Source organism: Juglans regia, chromosome 9 (assembly GCF_001411555.2).
Source record: "Juglans regia cultivar Chandler chromosome 9, Walnut 2.0, whole genome shotgun sequence".
Taxonomy (NCBI): domain Eukaryota; kingdom Viridiplantae; phylum Streptophyta; class Magnoliopsida; order Fagales; family Juglandaceae; genus Juglans; species Juglans regia.
In genome coordinates, this window is record NC_049909.1 from 16119312 (window position 1) to 16131917 (window position 12606).

A 12606-nucleotide genomic window follows, 5' to 3' on the forward strand; every position below is an offset into this window, starting at 1 on the left:
AAATTTATTACTTTATTATCATGATCTATAGAAGTAGATTGATTGTATAATAATAGTATAAAACGCATCTCTATACTTTTTTAAATAGTTATTCTACTTAAGAGTCATACACCACACATTTACTGAATAAAAGAATTATTTTATTTATTTTTTCCTTCAGCAGATGTGTGATGTAAGACTGCTAAATAGAATTTTTCTTTATTAAAACCAGACAAAGATTATTCCAGGAGAAAAACATAATCTCTATTTAATTTTGGTCCAATTATGTCCAAATCTTCATTGAAATTGAATGATATTTAGGACCCGACTTGAGATGAACCACTTGGCCAGGTCAAGTTTAAATTTGCGTGGGATCATGTCTGATTTCTTTATTTTTCTTTATTATTATTATAAAAAATTCTATTAATTATCCCTATATCACACATTATACGTGATTTTTTTTTATTTAATTTTTTTACTTATCAAATATGTGGTGTATAGATGATGAGTAGAAGAATTCTTTTAATTTAGTAAAAATAAAACCAAAAAAAATAAAAAAATCAAATGTAGTATGTGGTATATGGATGATGAGTATAATTTTTTTTTTTAACTAGATGCCATGAAGAGGAGAATTATTTTTTACTTAAACCCATATTGAGAATAATTAAAAAAAAAACCATATTGAGATTATTAAAACAAATAGAGAGGCCATCGACCTCCTCAAGCTCTCTCTCTCTCTTCTCAAGAGCCCGTTGATCTGCAAGTGCTCTCTCTCTCTCTCTCTCCTCAAGAACTCATCGACCTACCAATATTCTGGAAATAGAAAATCGAAAAATACAAGCAGAAATTGATTAAAAATGTCGAAATGTCAAAAAGAATGATGAAGTGTGGTGTCAACCTATGTTCCATCTCTATTATCACCAGAAACTTCCACATTGCAAGATAAATTTACCACACTACTTGTTTTTAAAAAGGTTGTATAAAAGGAATTTTGAGGGACTCATGGGTCTGCAAACTGCGGTAAGAAAGAAGATGAAAGGAGTGACTTTTATCAGTTGTAGTTGGGTCTATGACAAGAACAATAAAAATAGGAGGTGTCTCTTGTAAAGGACTACCAATAAAGAAAAGGTAAATATGGGAAAATGCCAAAGAATGCTTAAGAAAGAGAATGGATGAAATCAATAATTATTCACTTCAATTCTTGATGAGAGTTTTCCAGGAACTCTGAACCACCACATGAAAATCATCTGCAAACACTTTGTTGCCTTCCATCTACACGATGCACTTTTATATACACAATACAATCTAAACGCACCGTTCTAATCAAAGTAAAACGCAGACTACAACATATAAAACACACTTATCACCTTCCCCTCTTCCCCATGAAACGCACCGTTTCATTTAACCTTCATCACACCGTTTTATTAATTCTTTCAAATGCCCCCATTTCATTCTACTTCCTTTATTCCAGCCGTTAATCTCGTTATTCTTCAATCTTCACATAATAATCTCCACCCCTTCAAAGCCTTGTCCACAAGGCAAACCAGTGAACTTCCCCCCATCATAGCACCTTGCCCACAAGGTGGGGCTATAAGTTGTGCAGCTTCCAGAGTTTCTCCTACGAGCTATCTTCGACTAGGGCACCTAGCCACTTAATGATAACTTTAGTTGCTACTTGATTGCCCACGTTCTTCATCCTCCTGTCCAGAATTGCTTCTGGTTCGGGTTGTATAGCTCCTTGATCACCCATAGGTGGAAGTGAGGGCAAAGGAAACACTTGTTCACCCAACTTTTTATTCAGACAAGACACATGAAAAATTGGGTGAATTCTTGAATTTGAGGGTAGATTAAGCTTGTATGCCACTGTTCCAATTCTTTCTACAATCTGAAAAAGGGCCATAATATCCAGGAGATAGCTTCAAATTCTGCCTCATAGCTATTGTTTTCTGTCGTTAAGGCTGTAACCTTGAAAATACCCAATCTCCCACTTCAAAAGATCTCTCAGTTCTCCTTCTATCAGCAAACATCTTCATCCTATTTTGAGCTTTCTGTAGATTCTCCTTCAAAAGAGGCAAAATATGTTCCCTTGACTTTAGTTGTTGATCAATTGCTGCATTAATGGTAGTGCCTGAAATATAAGTCAACAACCTGGGAGGAGGATACCCATAAAGAGCTTCAAATGGGGACATCAAAGTGGCTGCATGGACAGTAGTGTTATAACACCACTCTGCTATAAGAAGCCAATTAACCCAATCTTTAGGCTTGTTACCAATTTAACACCTCAAATACCCCTCCAAACATTTGTTCAAAGCCTCAGTTTGGCCATGAGACTGGGGATGATATGATGAACTAAATGCGAGTGAAGAACCATGCATCTGAAATAACTCCCTCCAAAATACATCGGTAAACACAGGATTTCTATCAGAACTACTATTCTTGGCATACCATGTAATTTAAACACCCCCGAGAAGAATACTTGGGCCACCTTAGCAGTGGAATATGGATGAGAAAGAGAGAAAAAATGAGCAATTTTAGTCAATCTATCAATAACAGAAAATACCACACTCATGCCATTGGATAAAGGTAATCCCTCAATGAAATCTATTGAGATGTCCAACCAAGGTGAATCAGGGATAGGTAAGGGCTGTAGCAAGCCTACTGGATAAACAGTCTCATATTTGTTGAGTTGGTGTACTTCACATGTCTTCACCAACCCTTTAATATCCCTGCACATCCCACTCGAATAAAAGTCCCTTTTAGCTCTTTGCAAAGTTTTATGGTACCTTACATGACCAACTTGAGGATTGTAGAGAACATATTGTAACACCTTAGTCTTAAATGGAGACTGAGGTACAATAACCAATCTTCCCTTCCTCAAAAGTAAGCCCTGCTGTAAAGTATAATGCTTTGGAGCCTTTTCCCCATTCTGTAACTTTGAGACAATAGCTTGAATCTCATCAGGCAAGGCATAACTTTACTTCAATTCATCTATCCATATTGCTGCAGGAAATGAGATTAGAGCTAAAGTTGCCTCTTCCCTTCCCATTTTCTTGACAATGCATCTGCAACCTTATTATCTCTCCACCTCTTGTATTCAATTTTAAAATTGTACCCCATCAATTTTGCAATCCATTTATGTTGGGCCTCAATTCCTGCCCTTTGCTCCAAAAGATACTTTTGTTGATCAGTCTTCACTTTAAATGTTTGACCCATCAAATATGGCCTTCATTTCCCCATTGCAGATACCAAAACTAACAACTATTTCTCATAAGTTGATAGCATTAGAGACTTCCCTTTCAAGACTTTACTAAAGAATGCTATGGGATGACCCTCCTGCATTAAACAACTCTCAATCCTCCACCCGAGACATCACATTCAATCACAAATTCTTTAGTAAAGTCAAGTAATTTCAAGATTGGAGGCTGAGTCAGAGTGACAATTGCCTTCAATTCTTGAAATGCTACTCTAGCTTCTTCAATCCATGAAAATGAATTCTTCAACAGCATGATCAATGGGGTTGTTATGGCCCTATAGTTTCTCACAAACTTTCTGTAGTAGCCTATGAGATCCAAGAAACCTTTCAAAGAATGAACATGCCATTCTATCATCAAAGCAATCTTAGAAGGATCTGCCTTGACCCCTTCACCAAAAATTATATGGCCTAAATAATCCACTTCCATTACACTAAATCTACACTTGGACATCTTTGCAAACAAGTTATGCTTTCTCAAGATTGTTAGTACAGATCTCAAATATGTCAAATGCTCAGAAAAATTTTGGTTGTAAACCAAAATATCATTAAAAAAATACCAAAACAAACTTCCTAAGGAAATGTTTGAATACCTCATTCATTAATCATTGGAAGGTGATTGGTGCATTTGTGAGACAAAATGGCATGACCAGAAACTCATAGTGTCCCTCATAATTTTTGAATGTTGTTTTGGGAACGTCTTCTTCTCTCACCCTTATTTGATGATAGCCCGATCTAAGGTCAAGCTTGGAAAAAACCTTAGCATCAAATAGCTCATCAAGTAACTCATCAATGACAGGAATTGAGAATTTGTCCTTGATGGTTTCTTGATTTAAAGCTCTATAATCGACACACATTCGCCAAGATCCATTTGCCTTCTTAACAAGCAAGACTGGTGAAGAAAATTGGCTCTGACTTGGCCTAACCACCCCACTTTTCAATAAATCTTGAACTATTTTCTCAATTCCTGTTTTCTGGTAGTAAAGATATATGTAAGGCCTCATTGACGTAGGATTGATAGCTTCCTTCAATATAATCTTGTGGTCACATACTCGAGTAGGAGGCAACCCCACAGGTTCCTCAAAGACTTCCTAAAATTCTTGAATCACAACTGCTACATCAGTTTGCAATGTCTGCTCTCGCTAGGGGTGTAACCGGTCAGGTCCAGTTCGATTTTGGATAAAATCTAGGACTGAACCGGTATGTACCGGTTTTGTATTTTTCAAAACCGATTACGCACCGGTTATCTTCATAAACCGGTACTTCCTGTTTTACCGGTTTTCGGTTCGGTCCAGTCCGGTTTTTCGATTTTTTTAAAATATAAATTTCACAATTTGTCATTAAAAATTTGTTTATAAAAAAAAAGTTGATTTAAAAAAAAACTGTTTTATACTTTTATTAATATATTAGACAATATAATAGTATTAATATTAGACTATTGGTATAGTTATAAGTTATATATTAGTATTAGTTATAAACTTTTAGTAATTTAATATTAATATTTTATGTAATAATTTAAAAATTATAATAAGAAATTATTTCATATATGAATATATATGTTATATATAAAATTTCACATAAAAATTTATAATTATACATTATATATAAAACTTATATATATTAATATTTAATATATATAAAAAATTTTGTATAAAACTTATATATAAAAATATTATTTTTTATTTTTTTTAATCAACCGGTTCGGTCCGGTCCAAAAAATCCCAGAACCGGAACCGGCCGGTTTTTACATTTTAAAAACCGGTTTCGGACCGGACTGGTTCAAAACTGGTAAAACCGGTCCGGTTCGGCCCGGTCCGGTCCGGTTTTCCGGTTTGAGTTTACACCCCTAGCTCTCGCCATTTATCTTCTATTGCCACCACTTGTAGTAACCAAGCTTGCTTCCTTGGAAAAGATGACTTAAATTGCTTGTATGTAGCCTCTATAGCTATATTCTCATGGTTAAGGCCCTTCAACATCAACTGTATGTCTTGCAAATTAAACTATAGTCATATTAGTGAAGTCCCAATTAATAGGACCTAAGGTCTTCAACCATTGTACCCCTAAAACAATGTCATATCTACCAAGATTCAACGTGGAAAGGAACCCTGAACTTAGTTGGAACCCTGAGCTTAGTTCCTTGAATCTTGATGAATTCTTCACATCTCCCTTGACTTAAAATCTTCTCACCATTTGCCACTTTAACTGGGAGGTTGGAATCCTTCTAAATATTCAATTTAAAAGACTACACCAAAGGATCCAAGAAGTTGTGAGTACTCCCTGAATCCACCAAAATCTCTACTAATAAAGATCCAATTTTCCCCAACAATCTCATTGAATTATTGTTGGGAAAACCATATATGGCATGGATAAAGATTTCTAAATCCTCTCCACCACACTGTTGTTCTTCTGTGCACACATGGATTGTCTCAATTCCCTCCTTCTCTCGACTGTATTCTCCACAAAATCCTCTAATTGCAAAAAATACACCTTAGGATTCTTGCAAAGATGGGTAGGATTCTATTTTTCATCACAATGGAAACACAAGTCTTTCTTTCTTTTTCCATCCATCTGTGATGAGAAAACTTTTTTAGTTGGAATCACTGTTTTGTGTGTTCTATTCACATCAGTTCCTAGTATAGGCCCATTCTCTATATTGACTTCATTATTCTTCCAAGATCTTTTAGATGACAACACATACTCTTATTAGATTTTGGCCAATCCAAAAGCAACATTTAGGTTAATTGGATTAAGCATCCTAACAAGAAGCCTAATTTCATCCTTCCTTCAGTCCAGACAAGAAACAACTAAGTTTATGTCTTTCAGATAGAGCATTTAGCCTATTAGACAACGCTTCAAATTGTGCTTTATAGATGGACACAGATGAAGCTTGTTTTAGGTGAGTTAATGCTTCCATTGGGTCATCATAAGCAGATGACCCAAATCTTACTTGCAAACATCTTACAAAAGAATCCCAATTCAAAAACTAGCCGCCATTAAGGGCATCTTGATACCACACAAGTGCTTCCCCTTCCATGTGGTAGGATGCTAACAAAAGTCTATGGCTAGGAGGAGTTTGGTTAAACTCAAAGTACTGGGTGGCTTTGAAAACCAACCCAGTTGGATTATTTCCATCAAAATGTGGAAATTCCAATCATACTCTCTTAGGGACAAAGTTTCTATCATCATGTCCAAAAACTCTCGAATCTCTTACTTCAACATTAACAGAAGAGGATTGTCTATTTTCTACTAAAGATATAATCATATCAGTTAACTGGTCTAACCTTTCAGTAATTCCATAAATGGCCTGCTGACGATCTTCCAACTGCTTCTAGACCACTTATTGTTGTCTCTGCACGCTTTCTTGTTGTGATCTTAAAGTTGCTGGTACTCTAGTTTTTGCCATTAGAGGATCGGTCCTCTCTAACACCAACTTGTAAGGGACAACCAAGAAAGAAAAGGAAAGTATGGGAAAATGCCAAAGAATGCTCAAGAAAGAGAATGGATGAAATAAAAAATATTCACTTCAATTCTTGATGAGAGTTTTCGAGGAACTTTGAACGTCCGCATGAAAATCACTGACAAACACTTTGTTGCCTTCCATTTACACAATGCATTCTTATATACACGATACAATCTAAATGCACCATTCTAATCAAAGTAAAACGCATACTACAACACATAAAACACACTCATTATGTTCCCCTCTTCCCCATGAAACGCGTCATTTCATTTAACCTTCAGCACGTCATTTTATTAATTCTCTCAAACGCCCCATTTCATTCTACTTCCTTTATTCCAGCCGTTAATCTCGGTATTCTTCAATCTTCACATAACATATCCCTCGTAGTGGAGGGTGTAAAATACACTTTAACACCAAATCCGATTTTAAGTTTTTTTCAAACAAAATAACATAAAGGTATCAAATATCCAATTACATAAGAAAGAGCCAACTAATATCTGCTCAAGAAGGGGACTACACTCATGGTCTATTGGTTTATTGTCTCATCGTATCACTCCAATTACATCTTTTTCACCTTGATCAGGACATCAACCTTGTCAAGGAATGAATGCTTCTTCAGAGAAAGTGATTGCTTTTTCATCTGTTTGGATTTGGATTAGTTATTTGGGGAAAAAAACTTACGATAATCTTATTCCAAAACAAAAGGATGTACAAAGTTATCTTTTCTTTTGTACAAGCATGAACAAAGTTACTATAAATGAAGAAAACAATCTCACTAGTCATAAGCCATTTAGACAGCAGGTACAAAATACCAACCCAAGCAACCCACTATAAACTGCTCAGCCAACTTGCAACCAGTACAATTCCTCAACGCTGCAGCCCAACCAACCTGACGTATAAGTAAACTCACTTTTATTGGATTGGTTTGAGGTGGGAGAGTTGTTCAGGTGGTTTTCCTGCACAAACCTAGTATAAAGGATTCATGTCCATCTAATGCCACTCAAGAATCTCATAGGAGCAACATTAAATATTATAGAGCCACATGTTTTGTCAATATGTTTATAAATTGGACAATCCAATTTGAGATTTAGAGAGATCCTAATATGATGTGTTACAAGTTTTTTGTATCGAAAGTTACGTATCCCTCCAACAAAAATAATTTATACAACAGATTTTTTTTAAATTTTTAATTATATATATAAATATATAAGTAGTTATACAAAAGAAATTTAAAGTAAGAGAGAACGTTCTCTCTGCATCTGCAAAACTGCACCAGAGATATTGCCATTATGCGTGCACACCACAAGAAAACTGTTTATTTGCGACCAGTTAATTCCAGCGAAATGATTATTTGCAACTAAAATTGGTTACGAAAAGTCTTTTAGTTGCAATAAATTAGTCACAAAAGTCCATTTTTGTGAAAGTTGCTGACATCCCTGCTATAGGTAACATGCCATTGTTGTCGCTGTCTTTATAAAAAATATATATATATATATATTCATCTTTCGTCCACACAAATCTTGGATTTGCCCTCGACATCTCAGTAGTGAACCCAAAATCCCTTTCTTGACAGCTTGGAAGATGGCCTCCGGAACCTGAACATAATCCCCTTGTTAAAATATCAATTATGACACCTCTTTACGTGTGAGACGTGTTCAAGGAATTGAACATGAATCAACTTCATTCCATATAGATGCTTGATTCCTTCATTAATAATTAAAAACAGTGCCAATTAAATGAATGAAACTATAACCCAAAAATATTAAAAGAAGGCTAAAACAGTTCAAAAAATTAATTGAGGAATGATATTTTGCTTGTGTGGAGGCAATAATATATACCCATGAATTTAAGCACACTAGAAACTAGATGGCACAATGAAGCTGGTGAACTATGAATAGCTGGACTCTCATTTCAAGCTTAGGATCACTCAGTAGCTAACAATATCCATGAATTACTTAAAAAACAAGTCTAAACTAGACTTCACTTGGTTGAAAATGTTCCCTTGCTCGTATATATGTCTTAGCAAAGGAACATTAATCTTCAAATTAAAACTAACACTATAAAGCTGTGTACTTTTCTTACCTGCAGAATATGTATGCTTGGCAAGCAACATTGAAAATAAGCACAACAGTAAGTAGCTTCTAAGATTTGTCTGACCACTTTGACATTTTATCAAACTGATGTCATGCATGATTTTTTACACAACCCTTATAGAGCATCAATCCAACTCAGCCCCTCGACACCATTCAATCGAATCCGGCATTATGTATAATTTTTATATAAATTATAACCATACAAAACTAATAAAGCTACTGATTTGCTGAGGAAAAACCAGCCTAGGCTGAAAAGGAAAAACACCCCCGCGCGCGCACACACACAAAAGAGGTCTAAGACGATATCGAGAGGGAGTACGTACTGTTGATGTCATGTTTCGCGGGTCTAGACAACTTCACACTTCTGGTATACGATGTGAATTATTTGAAGCACCCGACAGTGTTCTAGTGCAACTGTACGGTGGTGGTTCATACGTCTATGGCGGTAGAAAAGTAAAGAGAAATGACACAAGATTTACGTGGTTCGGCAATATGCCTACGTCCACGGGATTTGTGGAGGGAAGTCTCCAATATAATATATATATCTATTTATAATCACTCATGGATCTTCATGTCTCATTGTACAGAGAAGGTTGTAGCTCTTCCTCAATATATTTCCATTGATTCTCTATTGATTTGTCTGTTCATCGTCTCGATCTCTCTATTTTATCAGTCTCTAATCACTAAAATCCTCTCTTTCTATGTTGTCTGGACCTCTCCTTTTATAGGCTTGCCTGACCCCTACTGTACATGCCAGCTTGCCATGAGTTGACATATCTCTCTTGCGTGAACACTCTTATTTCTTCTTTTGACTCTCTGCTACTTTACAGCTCGAATACTCTCTTATCTCCCTATTCCCCTGACATTTACAGCCCTCATGTCTTATTCATGTTTCTTCTTATTTTTTCCTGGTCCTCTTTTTTATCTTTAATAATGACTTAGTAGGTTGAATCTTAATTTTATAGACTATCGGTATTTTTCCCCCTCACACGTACCTCTGGCTACCGCTATAGGTGTCGTGTAGTTGCTCTTTTAGTGAGTTGGCTTCTTTGAATGTGATTCTTTATGCGTCGCATTCACCCATGCAAAAAGGAGACAATTATATTCTATCATTTTTTCGGTTTAACATTTATTAATATAGGAGATTTATTGATATCAAATTCTTTTCACACAATTATTATATGTCGTCTTTTTAATTTGTAAAAATTAATGATACACGCATATCTTTCTTTATGATTCTAGTTATAATCATATTAAGGCCTAGTTTGTTTTCTCAATTCTTTTTAATTCATTTCATCTTATCTCATTTAATTATTATAATTTTCTTAAATTTTTATATAAAATAAAATAAACAATTCAACTTTTTTAAATATAAAAACAAAATAATATTATAAAAATATTTTATTCAACTATTAATTTTAATATCAATTTATCTCATCTCATATCAACATCCAAATATAAATATTTTTCAATTTTAAATTTTCCACTTTTCAATTTTTTTATCTAATCAATAACTAATCAATAAAAAAATTTCAAATTTCAAAACCAAACACAAAAAACAATTCAACTTTTTGAAATCTCAAAATAAAAATAATATTACAAATTTATAATCTAACAATATTTTAACATTATAATATTTTTATTCAATTTTTTTCTCCCCATTTTTTCAAAATCCCATAAAATATCTTTATTCAAATTATTTTACTAATATTCACAAACTATCTAATTATTATCCACAGATTTCTAATCCCATCCTATCTAATTTACGTAACTAAACGAGGTCTTAAATGATTCAAGTTCTCTCAATAAGGTTGTTTCTCTTTCAAGCCTTATATTATTTAGGGGATGTTTATAGGGTTGTAAATCAGTCTGGTCTGGGGGATAATGGATCGAAGGTCCATCATTTTCTCGGATTGAACCGGACCGATCACCCCTAGTGGGTCGGAGTGGACTGTTAGCTATTGGTCCAGTTGGTCTAACCCAATTATTTTGTTATTTTATTTTATCTTTTTAAAAAAATTTAATAAAAACTATATTTAAATTACTAAAATTAAAATTAAGTGAATTATTAATGCGGATTACGTAATTAACTCATTAAAAAAATATTTAACAATAATTATGTTTATGGTGTTGATATATTTTTTTTGTAAGTTTATGATGTTGATAGTTACTACTGCTTAGACTTTAGTATGCATAATTATTAATAATGTCTTATATTAAAAATTAAAATTCTATCATTTTATATATGGTTAATGAATATCAAATAATTTCATTTTACATAGATTATTCATATTTGCTTGCAACTAAGTATTTAAAAAAAAATTACTTAATTACTTAAATTAAGTGTAAATAGTATAATATGTATGAATGTATTATATATCTACTACATATATTATCATATAATTTACGATACATTATTAATTGATAATATATATTATTTAACATTTTATATTGTCAATGACACTAGATTAGATGAAAATTAAATAATTAACTTATATAACTATTATATAAAATAATAAAATACATATAAAAATATTTTAAAAATATATATACTAATTCCGTCCACCATCTGTGGGACCGAAATCGACAACTCACAATTTCGATCCGGTTGGTTTTTTTGATCCGGACTAAAACTTTTTCACTCTTAGATGTTTGAAAAATGAGATGAAATGAAAATTCTGTAAATAGTAGTAAAATTGTTTGTGAATAGTATTAAAATAATTTAAGTTAAGATTTTTTATCAAGTTTTGGGAAGTGAGAGTGAGAAAAAATTGAATTAAAATATTATAAAGGGAAAATATTATTAGAATATAATTTTTAATATAATTTTTGTTTTGAAATTTAAAAAATAGTATTTCTTTTATCTCTGTTTTAAAATTTGAAATAATTATAATAATTAAATAAAGGAAAATGCTAGATGCACCGCTGGGGGCTCCCGCTGGGCTCTAGTGTTTTTTTACATATATTTTTTTTAGTTTTTTTTATATAGATATTTTTAATAATTTTAAATATTTTTAAAAAATAAAATAAAAATTACAATATTATTAAAAAATATTTTCTTAATCACAAAGTATTTTTATTATATTTCGTGATTAAGGAAGTATTTTTTAATGATTTGTTTTTTTAATTTTTGATTAAGGAAGTGTTTAAATTTATTTTATTTTTAAAAAATATTTAATACTTTTTTATTTTACTTCGTGATTAAGAAAGTATTTTTTAATATTTGTTTTTCTTACTTTTGTATTAAGAAAATATTTTCGTAATGATGTTTTAAATTTATTTTATTTTTTAAAAATATTTAAAAATATTAAAAGATCTATATAAAAAATATTTTAAACGAAACACATATAAAATAAGGAAAATGCTACATGCCCCACTGGGGGCTCCCGCTAGGCTGTAGCATTTTTTTATCTATTTTTTTTAATTTTTTTTATATAGATATTTTTAATAATTTTAAATACTTTAAAAAATAAAATAAAAATTATAATATTATTAAAAAATACTTTTTTAATCACGAAATAGAATAAAAAATAATTTTTATTCTATTTCCTGATTAAGGAAGTATTTTTTAATGATTTATTTTTTTACTTTCTGATTAAGGAATGGTTTTTAATGATATTTTAAATTTATTATATAGTTTAAAAATATTTAAAAGTGTAAAAAAAATCTATATAAAAAATAAATTAAAAAATATATATAGAAAAGTACAAGCTAAGCCCAATGGGAGCTCCCAGCTGAGGCTGTAGCATCTCCATTTTAAATATTTAAAAAAAATTATAATATTATTAAAAAATACTTTCTTAATCATGAAGTAAAATAAAAAA